This window comes from Rhinatrema bivittatum, chromosome 8 (genome assembly GCF_901001135.1).
Source record: "Rhinatrema bivittatum chromosome 8, aRhiBiv1.1, whole genome shotgun sequence".
Classification (NCBI taxonomy): domain Eukaryota; kingdom Metazoa; phylum Chordata; class Amphibia; order Gymnophiona; family Rhinatrematidae; genus Rhinatrema; species Rhinatrema bivittatum.
This window is the reverse complement of record NC_042622.1, coordinates 210,000,713-210,021,809: the sequence shown is the minus strand read 5'-3', so window position 1 is coordinate 210,021,809 and position 21,097 is coordinate 210,000,713. Positions and strand designations below refer to the sequence as shown.

At 47.0% G+C, this 21,097-nt stretch overlaps 1 protein-coding gene across 1 annotated transcript in view; it reads right to left on the bottom strand.

The window, feature by feature from the left end:
* Positions 1–21,097, bottom strand: part of ELN (elastin) — a 208,687-nt gene that overhangs the window by 152,692 nt on the left and 34,898 nt on the right. The window lies entirely within an intron of this gene.

Below are 21,097 nucleotides of genomic sequence, written 5' to 3'. Positions count from 1 at the left end.
AAGCTAAGCACACTAATTAATGCTCAGAGTACAGAAACATAGAAGCATGGTGGCAGAAAAAAAATACATGCAGCCCATCTTGTCTGCCCGTCAGTTCTACAATCCCTCCCCTCCCCCCCCCCAAAAAAAAAACCCTGTGCTTGTCGCGTGCTTTCTTGGCTTTAGATTCGGTCCTCGTCTCCACCACCTCCACTGGGAGGCTGTTCCAGCCATCCATCCCCCTTTCTGTAAAGATGACTCCTCGATCTACCTCCTTTCACCCTCATCCCATAACCTTTGATTACAGAGCCTTCTTTGCACCCAAGCTGATTTCCGGCTTTTGCCATCACCTTTTCTACCTGTTTGGCCACACCAGGTATGATCCCCTCCCCTCCCCGCCCCAGATCCCCCTCTCGTTTTCTGCATAGAAGAATTTTACCCCCATACAGTACCACTCATAAGAACATAAGAACATAAATTGCCATACTGGGTCAGACCAAGGGTCCATCAAGCCCAGCATCCTGTTTCCAACAGTGGCCAATCCAGGCCACAAGAACCTGGCAATTACCCAAAAACTAAGAAGAACCCAAGCCACTGATGCAATTAATAGCAGTGGCTATTCCCTAAGTAAATTTGTTAAATAGCCGTTAATGGACTTCTCCTCCAAGAACTTATCCAAACCTTTTTTGAACCCAGCTACACTAACTGCACTAACCACATCCTCTGGCAACAAATTCCAGAGCTTTATTGTGCGTTGAGTGAAAAAGAGTTTTCTCTGAATTACATGCTATGCTTTCCCTTCACTGTCCTCAGGCCTGCCCCTTTCATTCACAGGTAAAAAAGCTGTGCCCTATGAAAAAGCGCCTGCACTTTTAGCCACTAAAGGGGAGAACAATTTTCAGCCCAGGAATTTACCCAGGCAGCTCCTCTGAGGTCGATATTCAAAAGGAGTTATTCCAGCTAAGTTTGGGACTTAGCTGGACAATGCTTGAATTTTAAATAGCCTGCCTCAGTGAATGACTAAATGTTATTGGGGGCAGGTCATAGTCGGGTTAAAAGAGGCAGGGTGAGAACCTTCCATGGGGTATGGCTTAAATTTACCTGTCTAGCACTGATTTTCAGCACCAGTCAAGTAAGTTTATCCAACTAACACTGGTCAGAAAAATATCAGGCCTAAAGTTAGCCAACTAACTAAACAAAACACTAGCATGCCAAGAAGGTGCCAGTCCCTCCTCTTCAATTCCCTACCTTAAAAAAGCTATAAGATATTTTTCTGCTATCACATTTCTCCAATTCTATGAATTGTTCATCAGAGATATTTCAATATGCAGAATCGAAGAACAGCGAACAAGGCTAATTTGCCTAGCTTGGTGATGCTGAAAACCAGACCTGTTTGCAGCCCTCAGTTATCAGTTAACTCGTGTGATGTGAGAAGGCTGATTTAGTCCTTGTTGGTTCTACTAAAAATCAACCGGCTATTTACTGGGAAGATGCAGATGCATTACAGGGTGATAACATTAGACAGAAGCTGTGACATAATTCACAGGGAGGAAAAAGACCGTGACATCACCAGTGGAGAGGTGAACCACAGAGACACAGATGGGAGAGTGTAAGGGAACATGTTAAGGCCTAAATGTGCACCCTAACTGTGCCAGGGGAGCCTGAAAGTTAACAGACCCGGGAGAAGGAGGATGGACCGAACTGAGCCATTACTGGGAAACGTTCTGAAGGTCAGCAAGCTAGCCAATCAGGAGAAGGCAACAGACATTAAAGAGCCTGATAGGATATTTGAGCAGCAGCCCGCTAGCCAATCAGAAACAAGGAAGGTGCTGAAGACCCTGGGAGGTGATCTGAGGGACAGCTACCCAGCCAATCTGGAGGAGGAGGAAGGCATCAGAGAGCCTGGGTGGCAAGGAAATTGTAAATTGGAGGCAGAGCAAATGGCAGCTAAACAGAAAGACCATGCCTCAAGCTGTGTTACCTCACTTTCAGCAAGGAAAATAAGGCATGGCTCTTTGGCCGCACCTTCCCTTAGAGTCTCCTCAACAGAGCCACTCAGTCTTACCAACCTATCTACTTGAACTGTCAAGGAAGGACAATAAGTTACATACCCAGGTTTCCTAATGCTCTCCATTGTAAATTAGATTTAACTATGATTTAAATGATCTTCAACCAATGTACCATAACTGTTAGTTAAAACTTGTTTTATAATCTGCCTTCAGGCCACTTGTGTAAAAAGACAGAATATCAAATGTCTGTAAATAAATCTTTCCTCAGAGGCCTCACACTTCTATAGTTTCCTTAAAGCCTCTTTGAGTTTGGTGCTGAATAGTAAATGGAATAGTTAATGAGTTGTTGATACCCATAATGTGATGGCCTAGTCAGCCAGAAGTGTGACTCCAAAGCCGAAAGTGGCTGGTACATTGGCAAGTCGAATCTGATGGGTTCCAATTGGATCAGCGGTAGGGCATCTTCTGCCTGCGATGGCCACAGTCCTTTTGGGCTGTGCCCTCGTGTGCTAGTGGCTGGCAAGGCATAGGTAGGAGGTCTGGAACCAAAACTAAGCAGGAATACAGTCGGAAGCAGAAGCAAACTGTGGAAATGAGAAGACTGAATGAAACAAATCCACAGATCCAAAGAAACAAGGAAAATGCCTGAGTCAATGCAATGGGATGAACTCCGGAAATAGGACTCCAATGAGAGGGCCAGGGAATGAGAATCAAGCTCTGGCAACCAGCTGGCTAGAAGCTAGAAATTATGTCTCCAGACATGAAAAAACATGGCCACCAGCAGGAAATGTGGGCCAAGAAGCTGGAAGAACTAATCAGATAGTCCCAAAAGCCCACAGAGACCTCTGCTGGCAGGAGGTGAGAACTGCCTATCAGGAACTCACATAAGAGTTTTCAGTTCAGATTTTCATATCCTTAACAAGTTCCGATCCCTAATATGTCTGATCACACATTGCTTAGCCTTGTGCCGTTGGTTACAATAAAATAAATGTGTTCTGCTTCAGAACTGTCGGATCTCTATCGTCGGGACCTCCTCCTCCCCACCACAAAATGTAGGCACAACATTGCCTTCTGGCCTAGGTCAATCCTGACAGGTTGATCAGTTCTGCCTTTGCCCCGTTGCATCTATGGATTTGGAATCTTCCCTTTCCTAGAAAAATTAGAACTGAAAGTCCAAAAATGTAACAGGGCAAAAGCAGAACTGGATCAGCATGTCAGGGCTAACATGACCCAGTAAGACACGTGGGCCTTGTGCATTTGTTTGGCTCCTCACCCATGAAAATCCATTCATCCTTCTGGGAGCTATTTGGTAACCAGACATACAAGAATGGCTGTTATTAAGCAGAATATTGTGTGCAATATTTCCACCAGTAACTCTTAGAGCTATCTACACAAGTTGTACATTGTCTGCTTGCTGCCCTGTGCACTGATATTGTCTCATAAGCGGAAGATAAATATTTGTGTCTGGTATGAGCCTCTCTGCGAGGGTTTGCCAGGAGCTGCTTCCTGGACACAGAGGGATGGCTCGGCTTCAAACTTTCATCGCTTGTGTTGACGGGACTGAAACGCAACAAGCGATCCTGGCGGTGTTGACCACCTGTGAGTTGGCGCACAGCTTGGAACGAGCGGCCACTCTTGAGCGAGCCCCTGTGACCTATGGCTGGAAGCATCGAGCCGTGAAAAGAAAAGCAATATTATACACTGAGGTCAGAGAAAACACTAAGGCACAAGGGCTGCTTGCTGTTCAACTGCGTTTTCTTCAGAACAGGATATAACATACAATAAATATAGGGTGAAGTGATATAGGGTGTTCTAAGAGTGCCATACAGCAGTGCGCTAAAGAGTTCACTAGGTGTCACTGTTCCTTAATTGTATGTACGATACATACTTCTGACTGCTTAGCTCAACGCCATTATGAAATCATAAAACATTATCCATGATCTCTGGTCCCCAAACATGGAACAGCCTGTAGTAGACTAGTGACATCCCGAAGCATTCCCGCGTACCTTGCAGACAGGCGGTTGCCCGCTGACTGGTATTCCGCTGGCTTGGCTAGTTTTGTTGAAGGGAGGGCCAGCGGTTGGGCAGAACCTTAAAACTGGCAGTGTAGGTGCTGCAAATCTGCTGGCCTCGCTTTAAGTAGCCAGGAACAGTTTTAGGGGCGGGGGCAGGGCCCCGGCATCACAAGGCACGAAGGCAGAGCTTCAGGGCGCCTGGCACTGGCGGGGGCCACTTCTTAGTGTCTGCCCTGGGCCCCAGTGTATCTAACACCAGCCCTGAATGCCTCCCTCCCCCCTCCCCCCAAGCTACAAGCACCACCCCACTTCTGATTTTACTCTTCCCCTCCCTTCTCCTCACCTTCCATCGCTGGGTCAACTCTTTCTAGTGCCAGCAGCCAGGAGAGAGGAGCAATGGAAGGGACGGTAAGCGAACACAGGGCCTGAGAGTGCAGCGTGCACTGAAAGGGCACGGAGCAGCAGTTATTACCCTAAGCAACTTGCTGGGCAAACTGGATGGACCATTTTGGTCTTTATCTGCTGTCACTTACTACATTGTTATCCTTAGTGCAGTGAGTTGGGAGTGGGGGGATAAAAGAAAGGAAGGTTGATGGCCGCAGCTAGCGTACTCTAGGCAGCCATCAAGCTTGTGCAGCTGACTGGCAAGAATGGGCCAAATCTACCAGGCAACATCCACAAAGTTACCAGTAGAAACAGGTGCATAATTTGAGGTTCAGCTCAAAACGCGCACATTTCAGCTTGATTCCAGTTCAACGTCATTTTTGGACGTTCCCCAGATTCACTGGGAAAACTTTGTGAAAACCCGAGCACGTTCACTGAAATTCAATGTGGATTTGCTGGTGCATGAAAATCTGTATCAGATGTTGGCAAAAAAAAAAAAAAATAAAATAAAATATATATATATATATATATATGGCAACCTAATTTGGCAAACCTGTGAAAATTCTTGCAGGTTGCATAATTGTTTTCCAAACGTTTTTTTTTCACTTTGGTACAGTTTGCATTTCTATAGTTAGTATGTATGTGTGTGTGTGTGTGTATTTACAGTGTGCATATCTGTACATACAGTCTCTAGATAAGTGTCTATATACAGTGAGGTGGAATTCAAAAGTTATCCATCTAAATGGCTTACCCGGCTACATTCAGTCTTTATCTGGATAAATTCTAGCCGGCAAATAAATTAGGGAGCTCGAATGTAGCCGGATAAGTTGGGGGCCTTCCGGGGGACATAACTCCAATAATATTCAGAGTTAGCCGGCTAAGTCTGGTCGAATCAAGGAGCTGTCCTAGAGTTCACTGGCTATAGTTAGCCGGCTAACTAATTAAGATAGAGGGCTATATTCACTATAGTGCGGCTGCACTAGCGAATAGGCCTCCAAAGTTAGCTGAGGAAGTTTATCCGGCTAACTTTGCTATCCGGACTGTGTCTGAATACAGACCTCAGTGTGTGTATATATATATATGTGTGTTTGTGTGTGTGTGTGTAGCTGTGTTTAGATAGTACTTGTCTGTGTTTAGCATGACTGTGTATGCTTAGCATTAGGATGTCTGTATAGCACAGACAGAGCCCTGTGTACCGAGAGTCTGGTATTTTGTTGTCCCTCTGTATGGCAGTGCTTGGACATTCCAACAGATCCTCTTCTTCCGTAGCTCTGCCACCTGGAATTTCACATTCGGTATCAAACCTGGTGACTCCACACGCCGCAGACAAGGACAGAGAAGAGAGTCTTTTACTCCAGGAGAGAGGGCAGCTGCACTGACTCAGCCAAACTCCCCTTAACTCTTCTTCCAGGTTAAACTCTGATGTGCAATTCATGCATTTCATGCAGGGCAATATCTGACCCCATATGGATGAGTACCTCAAACCTGCCTTGTAACACCCCCTGCTATTCACACACACACAGGGGCCGATGCAATACAGTGCACTCAGCCGAGCGTAACTGTTTAACCCGTGGTTAGATGCGGGTTTTGGACACTTGTCCACAACCTTTATTCTATAAGGGGATTAGTGTGTCCAAAACAGGTATCCAACCCCCCCCAGCGGTGAAACTAATAGCACTCATCAGATGCAAATGGAGGTTGCATGAGGCTATTAGCTATTCTCCTCAGAAATTAACACGCGTCCAGGAGAAGTGGCTGGGCGTGCATTAGGAACGCGGGCGCTCAACCCTGAGCGCCCGTTTTCCTCACAGATTTATTGCATTGGCTCCACATCCTAATCCTGACTTGTAGCACCATCCGTACTACTCCAGTACTCAGGCCCCTAACACAGCTCTGCCATTCCACCTCAGTCCTGATCTGCAGCACTCGCTCCTATTCTAGCACTGACATTTTCAATCCTGAGCCGAAGCACGTTCTGCTGTGCTGGCACCGAGACTCCCAACACAGCTCTGCTAATGCACTTCGGTCCTGACCTGCAGTATCTTGTCATTCCAGCAGAAGGTCGTGGCTGGTTGGGGTACTAGGGTTTCCAGCTTACCTGCCGAATATACAATACAGTTTGAGTCTCACTGCTGCGGTTCCAGTAAATTAAAGTGTGCCTCTTCTGGTAGGACCCCAAATTACCCTCCAGAAGAGGTCGGCATGGCTAAGAGGCCCAAGCTGTTCGTATCGCTACACACATGAAAGTGTTGTCCTGGGAAGCAGGTAGGAGTCACATTTATTCCAAACCTGGATAACCTCTGTAAAATTGTAATATGCACAGTCCAAAGAGCTATAAACTCTCCCCAGCCATACAGAAGTCGCCTGTAATCATATTGAGATGTCTGGTGGGATGTGAAGTCTGGGTCATGCTGCCGCTATAGATATTCAGCAGATCTTTTTCTAGTCTATATATGATTTGCAAGAAAATATCAACCCTGTATTTATCTGCAAATAATAGGAATGTTACTTTGATAGTCCGAGTATATGGCTGGGGAACTCCTGTATTCCCTGCTTACATGAGTGCACTTCTGTTCTGCAAGTACATGTGTTTGACGATGAACGAGAGAATCTTGTGCGTGTACATTTCAGGAAGCACTCAGACAGGTAGAGGATTGGCTTCCATGCCTTTCTCTCCTTCATTTCTCCCACCCAGCTATTAAAAACGTCACTCTTGCAGCGCTGCCTTCTATCCATGTGCCTCAGTATATCTATTAACTCTAGTGCTGACAATACCTTTTCCAGGTAACCAGCAGCACATTCTCCTGTGATCCATGTTAGGCCCATACAATCCAGCCCTACAAGCCCTCGTGGTAAGGTACACATCACAGGTCATGCACACACCACTGAGCTCTGGGTTACAGGTCTGGCACATATACCGAGCTGTAAATCACAGGTCGTGCGCACGCTTCAAGTTAAGGGTGCAGGTCTTGCACAGGGGCTGCGCGGAGGGTCAAAGGTCATGCAGACGTACATTCACTGATAGAAATATTATTCTGAATACCTCGTGTGTGCATGCTCCTATTGTGAATATAGGGAATACAGTTGGGTTAAGCACCCTTCAGTATTCCCAAGCATCATCATCTGAACAAGGCGTTTAGTGCCCTGAGTGGAATAAGGGTTTGCAATATTCAGTGTGCCAGATAAACAGGGTATTCTTTCCTCTGCATGTGAATGTAGCGAGTGAGACGGGAGAAAGTCCAGAACAACAGATCCACGGGTGGTGGGGGTAGGGTGGAGACAGAGAAGACCTGGGAACAGAAGCCATGGGGAGAGGAGGGAGGGAGGGCAGGGACTGGCAGAAGAAGAGAGAGAGGACAGAGACAGCAGGATGCTTTTTATTGTGGCAGGGTTGCAGATGTCACTGGGAGTACAAGAGAAAGAAGAACAGAGCAAGTGTTTTATCTGGAACTGAACTGCTTCTCATTGGAAAGGTTTTTCCTGGCGGTCGACTCAGGGGGTCCTGTGACTTGCCAGCTGCCTTGTTGAAAAGTAAAGTTAATTGTGCTCACAGTCAAGATTGCTTTCCATTTCTCAGTGAGGAGTGCAGTTGGGGAGCAGCACGGGCAATAATTTTCCGGTTGCTGTCAGCCAGTCTGAAAGGAAAGAGCACCTCCCTTCCCCCCACCCACGCGGGAGGGTCTGGGATTGTGTCCCCAGGACAGCCAGGGGGTAGAGGGCCAGTGACCCCCTTCCTGGGGTCAGGCTGGCCCCGGCCTCCCGCAGCAGCTCATGGGTTAGCATCTGCAGCAAAGGCTGGAGAGCATGGCAGTGCCATTCCTGAGATGTGCGGCTCTATTTGCAGAAATCTGCATGTGGTTGCATATTAATGTGCACACAAACAATCATTTTTAAATTAAAAAATCTTTTGCATTTAAAGGGTTTTTTTTTACAAATAATATAATACAAAGAAAACTTTTTCTTCCCTATCCCCTCCCCCTCTTCACTCTCTATAGTCTTCTTCTTCTTCTATCAAAGAGGTTTCTTTTTTTCTGCCATCTGACTCTGCTCCCTCTCGTCCAGATTTTCTTTCCCCCTCTCCTTTCATCTTCCTTCATCTCCTCCCATCTCCTATTCTATCAGATGACATTTGTCTCTCCTTTCCCTTTAGTCTTGCCTTCCCCTTCTCCTTTCCTTTAATCTTCCACTTTCCCCCATTTCAGGTCTCTCATCGGCTCCCCTTCCCTTCCTCCCCGCTCCTGCTTCCTGTTTCCTCAACCCTTCCTTCCTCGGTTATTCCCCTCTGCTGCACCACAGTGGGCTCAGCTTGCCTCGAGTCACAGGGCAGCAGAGAGGAGCCTAAAGTTGCAAGGTCAGAATGGTCCTATGGAAGAGAGCCTGCAGCAACAAGGCTGCAGTGGTCCAACCAAGGAGAGACTGGAGCAGCGGTCCAGAGTGGTCCTATGGGACAGTGGTGGCTGAGGGCAGCCCCACAGCAGAGAGACTGTAGTGGTGACCCACAGCTGCCCCATGGGAGAGCCTGCAGCAGGAGACTAGCAGCAGCCCCACACCTCAGAGCAGCAGTAGGGAAAGAAAGACAATACATACATACATACATACATAGAAACATAGAAATGACAGCAGAAAAAGACCAAACGGTCCGTCCAGTCTGCCCAGCAAGCTTTCACACTTTTTTTTTTTCATACTTTTCTGTTACTCTTGCCCCTTTAAATAATTTTTTTGGTTCTATTTCCCTTCCACCCCTGCCATCATAGATAGCAGTGCTGGAGCAGCATCTAAGTGAAGTATCCAGCTAATTGATTTGGGATAGTAACCGCCGTAATAAGCAAGCTACTCCCACGCTTGTTTACCCAGCCTGTGCAATTCAGTCCTTGTTGGTTGTTTGAATATAAATCCTCTTTTCTTCATTCCCCCCTGCCGTTGAAGCAGTGAGCTGCTCTGGATATGTATTCTAAGGGGTAGATTTTCAAATAGCGCGCATAGGCGTACTTTTGTTGGCGCTCCAGGCGCCAACAAAAGTACGCTGGATTTTAGTAGATACGCGCAGAGCCGCGCGTATCCGCTAAAATCCGGGATCGGCGCGCGCAAGGCTATCGATTTTGTATAGCCGGCGCGCGCCGAGCCGCGCAGCCTACCCCCGTTCCCTCGGAGGGAATCCTCTAACGCCCTCCCCTCACCTTCCCCTCACTTCCTCTACCTAACCCACCCGCCCGGCCCTGTCTAAACCCCATCCTTATCGTTGTCGGGGGATTTACGCCTCCCGGAGGGAGAAGTAAATCCCCACGCGCCAGCGGGCCGCTAGCGCGCCGGGACGCGACCACGCCCCGGACCGCCCCGGGCCGTAGCCACGCCCCGTACCCGCCCCCTAAACGCCGCGACGACCGGGCCCGCCCCCGACACGCCCCCGACACACCCCCCTCGGAGAACCCCAGGACTTACGCGAGTCCCGGGGCTCTGCGCGCGCCGGTAGGCCTATGTAAAATAGGCTCACCGGCGCGCAGGGCCCTGCTCGCCTAAATCCGCCCGGTTTTGGGTGGATTTAGGCGAGCAGGGCTCTGAAAATCCGCCCCTCTGTGAAGTATCAGGTTTGATTTGGGGTAGTAAGCAAGCTACACCCATGCTTATTTGTTTTTACCCAGACTATGTAATTCAGTGCTTGTTGGTAGATGTCTGAATATAAAACATCTTTTCTTCATTCCACCTGCCATTGAAGCAGAGAGCTATGATGGATATGCATTGAAAGTGAAGTATCAGGCATTTTTGGTTTGGGGTAGTAACCGCCGTAACAAGCAAGCTACTCCCCTGCTTTTATGTGGATGCAAATCCTTTTTTCCACATTTTCCACATTGAAGCATAGAGCAATGTTGGAGTCGCATTAACCGTGTGTATGTTTATTGAATAAAAATATTCATCTCCAGGTAGTAGCCGTCATTCCCGCAAATCACCCCCATGCCTCTTCTCTTCATTCACATCCTCTAGACTTTATGGATCTACAGTATTTATCCCACGCCCCTTTGAAATCCTTCACAGTTTTGGTCTTCACCACTTCCTCCAGTCACAGCTATGCCTCGCCTTGCAACGAGGTTCCCTCTCTGCTGAGAGCATCCAGTTGCTGTTCCCTTCTTCTGGTTCCTGACTTCGGACTTCTGACCCGGCTTCGTCCATCGACTCTGATTCCAGCTTCTGCCCCTGGTTTTGGCTTCGGACCTCTGACTTCTGGCTTCTTATAGTATCATAGTATCATAGTAATGACGGCAGAAAAAGACCAAAATGGTCCATCTAGTCTGCCCAGCAAGCTTCCCAAGGTAGTAACTGCTGCTCCGAGCAGGTTACCCCCACGTTTCTGTTAAGGATAATAACTGCCGCTCTGTGCAGGTTACCACCAAACTTTTTTATTTATTCATGAAATTGGTTCTAAGTCTTCCTCCCTGGAGTTTCAAATCATGACCCCTAGTTCTACTAAATTGTTTCCAATGGAAAAGGTTTGTTGTCGACCATGGATCATTAAAACCTTTCAAGTATCTGAAGGTCTTAGGAGACTGGTCACGGACCACGAGGGAGCGGGACGAGTGCAGGAAGGAATCCAGCCAAAGCGAGACTCCAATAATGAAGCCGGTGTCACCCGTAGAACCGCAAGAGCTGGCAGGTCAGGAAGGCTCAGGAGCGCAGGAAACGAATCCAGCTGCAGGCAACTCCAATGACGGAGACGTGTCACCCAGAGAACCATGGAGCTGGCAGGTCAGGAGAACTTGGAAGGCACTGGAGAGGAACATCAGGAAGGCTGAAACATCAGGAAGCGCGACATCAGGAAACCTGGACGAGGACCTCAGGAGACGAAGACATGGCACAAGAACAGACGAGACATGGAGCTCCAAAGGAGATGGAGACCTGACGGAGCGCTGGAAGATAGGGACTTCCAGGAGTGAAGTTTCCAATGCAAGGCAAAGGTGAAATGCAGGAGCAGCCCTCTGACACAGGAAACAGTCCTTAGGTGGGGCCCAGGGCATATCTGGCTGTAGGCCCTTTAAATCTTGAAAGGAGGCGCGGCTGCGCGCCTAGGAGCAGGAACAGGAAGCTATGCAGGACCGTGGACAGCGGCCCTGCACTGATGTCGCCGCGGAAGAAGCAGGCCCCGACGTCGGCAGCGGCTCCTGCCGCTGCAGGAGGACCCGAGGACAGCTCCAGCAGCCAGGCAAGCCCGGGGACAGCGGCCTCCAGCTGCGAAGATGATGCTGAGGTCAGCGGCAGCTCCAGCCGCAAGAAGCATGGCGGCAGGCCTGCTGTGCTGGAGAGGCAGGCCGAAGTCCGCGGCTCCTGCCGCAGTGAAGAAGGACACAATGGGCGGCCTCCGGGCCGCAAGAGGCAAACTGAGTCTGCGGCACCGGCCGCGGAGGAGGCTCGCGGGCAGGATTCATGACAGCCCTGAGGGATTGAGACATTAACTCTTTGCCAAGATAGATTTTTGTGCCATTGGGAGGGGTTTCCCGACCACTACACATTCTAACCCAGAAGTGTGGATGGATTCCTGGCCTAATAAAGACCACTGCACAGATAGAGGAGAAAAGATCTGTAAGTCTGAGAGAAACTGCAGAGGCGCTGGTGTGTGATTGAACTAAACTGAACCTATTCCATTATCAACCAGTCGCTCAGACTTTGCCTTAATCATGGTAATTAACATCCCTACCTCATAAGGGCAATTCATCAATGCTATAAGCACATTGACTGGCATATATGTTCTTTTTATTTAAACCCCTGCTTCTTTTCTCCGATCCAAGTTATTTTACTCCCTTGTTTTATTGTAACTGCATTCCTTAGCCTTCTCTTGTTTTATGTTTTTACTACTATTATTATTATTATTTATTACTAAATGTTATTTTTTGACTTTGTTCCCTATCCACTTGTTAATTGTAAACCGACATGATGCGATATTTATCGCGAATGCCGGTATAGAAAAACTTTAAATAAATAAATAAATAAAATATTTAACTGTAACATAGTAACATAGTATCATAGTAATGACGGCAGAAAAAGACCAAAATGGTCCATCTAGTCTCCCCAGCAAGCTTCCCAAGTTAGTAACTGCTGCTCCGAGCAGGTTACCCCCAAGCTTTTTTATTTATTCCCATCCTCTAGCCTTTGGGATCCACAGTGTTTATCCCATGCCCCTTTGAAATCCTTCACAGTTTTAGTCTTCACAACTTCCTCCGGAAGGGCATTCCAGGCATCCATCACCCTCTCCGTGAAGAAATACTTCATGAAATTGGTTCTAAGTCTTCCTCCCTGGAGTTTCAAATCATGACCCCTAGTTCTACTAAATTGTTTCCAATGGAAAAGTTTGTTGTCGACCATGGATCATTAAAACCTTTCAAGTATCTGAAGGTCTGTATCAAATCATCCCTGCTCCTCCTCTCCTCCAGGGATACATATTCAGGTTCTTCAACCTCTCCTCATAAGTCATTTGATGGAGACCACCCACCATTTTGATCGCCCTTCTCTGTACTGCTTCCATCTTGTCTCTGTCTCTTTGTAGATACGGTCTCCAGAACTGAACACAATACTCCAGGTGAGGCCTCATCAAGGACCTGTAGAAGGGGATAATCACTTCCCTTTTCTTACTAGATTTTCCTCTCTCTATGCAGCCCAGCATTCTTCTGGCTTTGGCTATCTCCGTGTCACATTGCTTCGTCAACTTCAGGTCGTTAGACACCATCACCCCAAGGTCTCTCTCCTGCTCTGTGCACATCAGCCCTTCACCCCCCAACACATTCAGTTCTTTCGGATACCACACCCCAGATGCCTGACTGCACTTCTTGGCATTGAATCCCAGCTGCCATATCTTTAACCACTCTTCCAGCTTCCTTAAATCCCGTCTCATTCTCTCCACTCCTTCCGGCGTGTCCACTCTGTTGCAGATCTTAGTATCATCTGCAAATAGGCAAACTTTACCTTTTATCCCTTCCCATTGTGCTAGTCAATGAAAGTGCATCAGTAAAGCATTATTTTGGACACTGCCTATGTGGTCCAAGTGTGGTTGACACACAACACTCAGCACACAGCAGAATGAGGGAGCTCCAACACAGTTCACTAGTCACCCTGTACTGGGACAGAAGAGGACTCTTTCCACCTCTAATCTGAAGGACCTACACCTTGGGATGGGAGGAGATAAAAAAGCTAGCCAGGGTCCCTGCCCCAAAGAACTTACAAATAACTTCATGTCCCCCTCTGTACTCAACTTGTACGTTAAGAAGGGGTTATGGTAACAAGTGATTCTATGTTCTTGAGAATCCTGAAACCCCCTCTAGTGGACAGAAGGACTAGACTCAGCACATCTTTCCCTTTCAGAAATAATGTACCATAAAGAATATTAACTTTTACAGCATGCTTAACCATATAACCTCACATTGAATCATTTTTGGCCTAGAAGTCCACAATTAATCAGATTAGCTTGCGGCTAACTCTTCCATAACCAGTAATAATATGGTCATTTTGGACAGGCCCATCAGCCACAGCCATCACGTTGGCTGTTTCAGTTATTAATGTAGGAGTCATGGTTTCCTCAATAGCAGATGCTGGGGAGTTGGCTTCTTCCTTGGACTCTGGCGCTGGAGATGCAACTGCTGACATCAGTGAGCATTCCTTTGCCGGTATCTGAAGAAGCTGCTTTCTGTTTCTTTTGCATTTGTGGCATGAATCACAGCTTACCAGATACGATCTGGGACTCAGTCTCTTAAGTAGCTTTGCAGGTCCTTCCCAGAATTTAGATCTTTGGATGCGAACCATGTAATTCTTTGCTAGGGGCTGGAGATCTCTTGCATGCTTAGGATGAGACTTGTTGTCCTTGGCTTTTGTCTGCAGCTTTTGAGACACCACAGTTTCATCTTTGTACGATAGCCATGGTTCAAGGGTAGGTACCCTTGTAATTATCTAGTGACCAAATCAAAGGTCTCCTGGTGATTTGCCACAGGTTTGTGGAAGCTGCATGGTATCACATCAGGACCAAATCACGGTCTTTTTTTTTTTTTTTTTCAGTATACTTTTGAGTATTTGAATTCCAGCTTCTGCTAATCTGGTACTTTCTGGATGGTCGAGTGTTGAAGTCAGGTGCAGAAACTCATAAGTCAAAGCAAAGTCTTTAAAGGTTTTATAGGCACACTGTGGTCCATTGTTAGTAATGATAACCCTTAGTATACAATCTTGGGGTAGAACAGACTTGGCATGCTTTACTACCCCCCTCAGCTTGCAGATCTTCCAGCTTTGCCAACTTGGTCAAATTTCAGGTTATTCCTCTCGCAAGGTTTGCAGTACAGTGAGATATGTGCAGCAAGAACATCTCTGGAGTAGAATGGGAGCATCTGACCTCATAAAATAGTGCGACACAAATCATATTCAGACCATAACACTAAGAGCATCATTTATATGCTCTCTGATTTATGTGGGAGGCACAAGTCATACCATTCGAGTTAGACTCATTGAACTTCACAGTAGGATCAACAATTCCATGTTGAGTGCACTTGTAGTGAAACCCTGCATGGAACAACCACATACTTGTGATGGATAGAGGGTGTGTGAGCCCTTGGTGCTGTGGCGTAGTTGTCGCAGCCTTTTGGAGGACCTACGAGGCCTATGCTGACAGCAGGTGACCAGTAGCAGGCCAGACTACTATTTCAGCTTTATAAGCCTCCTCCCCCATAGGCTGAGCCCTTCGGTTCTGGTGGCTGACAGGACGTAGGCAGGACCCTAGGGCAGTGGTGATAACTAGAGTCCAGAGACACACCAGGGTCAGGGAAGGCAGCAGGCTACCAGAGCCAGAAACAGGCTAAGGTCGGGGCAGACAGCTAGGAGGAATAGTTAGGTCCAGGCAAGAGGTCAAGATCCAAAGAGGCAAGCCGAAACTGACGAAGACACACTGAAGACACTGGATGAGATAAGTAAGGGAGACAAGGCAAGGTTGGAAGACAAAGCTGGACAAGGCAAGATTGGAAGGCTAGGCTTGAGGCTGGACTGAAAGACAAAGAATCATGAATACTGGCAACACAGGTAGGAGACCTGTTCTGAGGCAAGGTAGGGCGCATGGCTGGGCCTTTTATACCCGCCATCAGAGGGCGGTGGTACTCAGGATTCCCACTGTGGAGCCCACAAGAGGAGCCGTGCGATGAGCGTGCACGCCTAGGGAAGCATGTGGCGGGAAAGCCCAGCAGGAGTGTCTCCGCTACAGAGTTGGATCTGGTGGCATCGGTGACTGGCTGGAGTGAGTGCCGTGGCTCACGGGGTCTTCTTGCAGGATGTGAATCCTAACAATACTTTGTCCGATTTAAAATGATCTGTTCTGCAAGTGATCCACTCTTCCCCGAGAGGAGGCAATACATAGGTGATTTTGAACTGTCAGAAGCAATGATACAATTTTGGTTTAAACAAACAGTGCGGCTCCTCCTGGCTTAAATGAAGCTTGGGATTGATATACTCTATGACTGGGGTTACTATTTTTTTCAGCGGACCTGTCATTCACTTGAGTTTTGCCCGTCCCTGGGCCACTGACGTTCAGCTATTTGTTTACTGTGCAATTCCTCTTTAAAAATGGCGTCTATTATAGCAATATTTTTTTCAACACTGAGACGCTGATGAGTGCTTTCTGAATGAATTTGGAGTAAGCCTTTCACCATATTTTGTTATAATCTAGAGAGTTCATCGTGAATGTGTTCATGAAATATAAGAGATGATTCAGTGTTTAACAGTGAGATTGCTCGTTTTTTTTATTGTATAGCCTGTTACATTTATGTTTTATCTTCTGTGTTTCCACTGTATATGATGTTTCTCCATTTATGTTCTTATAACAATTAAGATAACACTTTTGCTTTTTTTTTTTTAATGTGCCCCTGATGCAGATCACGAAACACTGTTACAGTGTCAGGCCAGTTTCGGAGAGATGAATTTTCACTCTTCTTTTTGAGATAAGTTTTTACTTGCATTACGTTACTAAATAAGACAAATAAAAAAAACAAAGCATTATGTTACATGTGGATGACTCATGGTTATAACCCACTGACGCCTTTGGATCTTCAGACTTCAGCTGCTCTATTACTGAGTGCAGTCAGCGTATCAGGAGACTGACAGTCATCCTACTTACTATTGTTATCCAATATGTGAGAGTACACTGAAGCAAGTCTTCACAGGGGAACCTTTTTTGTGTTTGTCTTTTTATATGTGTGCATATAATTGTTCTGTTGGTCAGTGTCTGGGACACATAAGCCACTGGCAGACATTCCCCAGTCTTCTGAAGAACAGCACTCAGCCCACTTTCTGAGGAAGCTGTAGAAAGCCTACCGGGCAGAGCAGGGTCAAAGAACTGAAGCACTGGGTTCGTATTTAATGCTTTTTTTTATTTGCCGTAACACCATCTCATGATGTTCATTCCATTCCCAAACAGTGTCTAGTTTGAGCAGGTCTTTCAAGCTTCTTTAGTTTTGTGAAAAATCTGGTATGAATTTGCCAACACAATTAAGCCTACCCTTTACTCTCTGAACATCCTTCTTGCATTGTGTGGTGGGCATTTCTTTCACTGCTGTTAGTGTAGAGAGCCTAAAGGATCGCTACTAGCCGGAGTGTTACATTTGTCCATGGGGGGGGGGGGGGGGGGGGGGTTAGAGGTATCTTGTGCTGGGTTTCAGCTCCCCCATGTACGAATGTGAGATGCTGAGCTCTCACAGTATATTACAACCTGCCATCATCCTTAGGTTGTGCATCTTTTAGTTAAGCCTCCTATGGGCAGTATGGCTTTTTGCTGCTCCAGTATGGTCTTTTTTTCTAGGGAAGGACCCTGGCTTGTCTGGGATTGAGACCCGGGTGAAGTAAAGAAGACAGGGTACCTTTGCCTATTTTACCATATCTTATGGGAAACTTTGTGTCTGGGGGAGGAGCTTTTTTCCCACCCTTCCTTCCTCTGGTTTTCTTTTGCTATTTGCTGAGCACCCTAGGGCCCAGGGACTCCGTTTGTTTACCATCTGAAAGAAGAGGTGTGTCTCTCACAGAGAAAGAGTCAGTGGACCCTCAGTGTCCCCGCTGGGGAATGAGATTTTATTCATTACCGGGGAGGAGGAGGAGGGTCAGGCGTGGGAAGAAGAAGAGTGGCACCCATCCGGGGCATCCGCCAGGATGCAGAAGCGAGAGAGGAGAATGGAGGTGCCATCCAGGCATCATCAAGGGAGTGAAGAGAGTACAAAGCGATTGGAGTAAAGGCATGACAAATGGGACTTTATACTAACACATCTAAATTGGGATAATTTCCTATCCACCAGCGATCGGGAGGAAGCTTAAAAACTACCTGGAAAGGAAAAGGAATAAAAGAATTAATTGGATTTGGCTTTAACCACAGAATGGAATGACTGGAAGAGTAAGGCGATCTGAAGCTGTAAAAGCGACAGTGTAAACATTAAGAGCTGCAAGGAACCTCTTCATCACAGTTTTCATCTTTAATCAGTAAGAGTTTGAGTTGGAACCACATCAGCTTCCAGCACGATTCTTAGTGCTGCTTACAATAGACTTTTATTCTTGATTAAGACTTAAACAATACTCAGGGCCTAGAAGAGAATCTTGCCCACAACTGGGTATTCTGGATATTCAGACTGAATTCACATCTGGAAAAGACTTTACCAGTTTGAATCTTACTTGAGGTGTGGTCTTTGGGGCTCCTGTAAAGGGACACTAGGCCAGGGGGTTACATTACTTCTTTTTTCTTCATCTGTGCATAGACCGCTGTCAGTTAGATATTTTTCCAGGTGTTGTTTGGAAGCCTTTCAAAAGTGACATTTTTTTTTCCGGTTCAGTTTTCGCTCTTGAGCTATTTGCACTAGTACCTTTTGAAGTCTGGCATCGGGCGCCTTCGCATCTTTGCCCCAGACAAGGACGTTGTCCACATAGACTGCGGAGGACCTGGCACACCATCCATCGTTGAATGGAGCGATGAAACACCTCTGGGGCTGAGCACAGTCCAAATGGCCAGCGCTGAAAGTAATAGCGCCCCAAAGGATGTAGTAAATGCACACAGCAGGTGACTCGTCTCGTCCAACGGTCCCTGCCAAAAGCCACTAGAGGCGTTTAGAGTCGTAAAGACCTTGGCTCCAGACATTTCTTCTGTCAGGTCGGCCTCATGCAGCAACTTCTTTTTCACTCTTGGCATTGCCTGTGCCTGTTTCTAGCTGGTCCTGTCACCAGTGAATCAGCGAGGGCTCCAAAATCAGAGAACTGGCTCCTGGGCTTCAGCTCTGTCATCTACTCTTCAACAGTTTCATGCTCTTTTTGCATCCAGGAAGCAAAAACCATGCCTCCCATATATATGACATTTTCTTTTGGACTGCAGTAGCTCTCAAACATTTTCAGCACTGCATCAAAATTATCTTTCTCTGCTTCTGCAAAGTAGAACGCGTTGTACACATCTCTGGCTTCCTGGCCAGCCACTGTTAGAAACAGGGCAATCTTTTGCACATCCTCCTCCTCATGGGCCTTTATTGCTCTTTGACAAAGGAGGAGCCTTTGTTTAAACATTTTCCGTGTCTCTTCTTAATTACCTTGCATTTTTCCATTCTGGTGCTTGTTTCAGCAGCTCCATGCTTCTGGCTTACTGCCATGTTACAGGCCTCAATTGGTTTTCTTTTCCTTTCTGATTGACATTCATAACCAGCCAGCTCCTTACTAAGTTCCTCCTCATCAGTTTTCTGTGGTTATTGGTTTACTTCTGACGCCATGTTTCATACTGTCAGTCACACTCCAGACTCCGGATGCGGCACCACTCATTTTACTGATAAAATTCTGCCAAGCAATCATGAAACAGTAACATCGAGTGCCTCGAGGCTGCTTCACTCCCAGAGAACCCTGAAACCTCATACAGTGACCAGCAGGACTAGACTCAGCACAGACAACGTCATCAACCGTTGCTGGGGCCGCGGAAAGTGCATGTGACTTGGGACCTCAGTGCTAGGGGCACTTTCCCCTCTGAGCCAGTACTGATCCAGTATTCCAGGATATTAATAGGGACATTCTTCTCCCGGAGCCAGAACTGATCCAGTATTCCAGGATATTAATAGGGACATTCTTCTCCCGGAGCCAGAACTGATCCAGTATTCCAGGATGATAATAGGGACATTCTTCTCCCGGAGCCAGTACTGATCCAGTATTCCAGGACGATAATAGGGACATTCTTCTCCCAGAGCCTGAACTGATCCAGGATGATAATAGGGACATTCTTCTCCCGGAGCCAGTACTGATCCAGTATTCAGGGATGATAATAGGGACATTCTTCTCCCGGAGCCAGTACTGATCCAGTATTCCAGGATGATAATAGGGACATTCTTCTCCCGGAGCCAGTACTGATCCAGTATTCCAGGATGATAATAGGGACATTCTTCTCCCGGAGCCTGTACTGATCCAGTATTCCAGGATGATAATAGGGACATTCTTCTCCCAGAGCCTGAACTGATCCAGGATGATAATAGGGACATTCTTCTACCGGAGCCAGTACTGATCCAGGATGATAATAGGGACATTCTTCTCCCAGAGCCAGTACTGATCCAGTATTCCAGGATGATAATAGGGACATTCTTCTCCCGGAGCCAGTACTGATCCAGTATTCCAGGATGATAATAGGGACATTCTTCTCCCGGAGCCAGAACTGATCCAGTATTCCAGGATGATAATAGGGACATTCTTGTCCCGGAGCCAGTACTGATCCAGTATTCCAGGATGATAATAGGGACATTCTTCTCCCGGAGCCAGTACTGATCCAGTATTCCAGGATGATAATAGGGACATTCTTCTCCCGGAGCCTGTACTGATCCAGTATTCCAGGATGATAATAGGGACATTCTTCTCCCGGAGCCAGTACTGATCCAGTATTCCAGGATGATAATAGGGACATTCTTCTCCCGGAGCCAGTACTGATCCAGTATTCCAGGATGATAATAGGGACATTCTTCTCCCGGAGCCAGTACTGATCCAGTATTCCAGGATGATAATAGGGACATTCTTCTCCCGGAGCCAGAACTGATCCAGTATTCCAGGATGATAATAGGGACATTCTTGTCCCGGAGCTAGTACTGATCCAGTATTCCAGGATGATAATAGGGACATTCTTCTCACGGAGCCAGTACTGAACCAGTATTCCAGGATGATAATAGGAACATTCTTCTCCCGGCGCCAGTACTGATCCAGTATTCCAGGATGATAATAGGGACATTCTTCTCCCGGAGCCAGAACTGATCCAGTATTCCAGGATGATAATAGGGACATTCTTCTCCCGGAGCCAGTACTGATCCAGTATTCCAGGATGATAATAGGGACATTCTTCTCCCGGAGCCAGTACTGATCCAGGACGATAATAGGGACATTCTTCTCCCGGAGCCAGAACTGATCCAGTATTCCAGGATGATAACAGGGACATTCTTCTCCCGGAGCCAGTACTGATCCAGTATTCCAGGATGATAATAGGGACATTCTTCTCCCGGAGCCAGTACTGATCCAGGATGATAATAGGGACATTCTTCTCCCAGAGCCAGTACTGATCCAGTATTCCAGGATGATAATAGGGATATTCTTCTCCCGGAGCCAGAACTGATCCAGTATTCCAGGATGATAATAGGGACATTCTTCTCCCGGAGCCAGAACTGATCCAGTATTCCAGGATGATAATAGGAACATTCTTCTCCCAGAGCCAGTACTGAA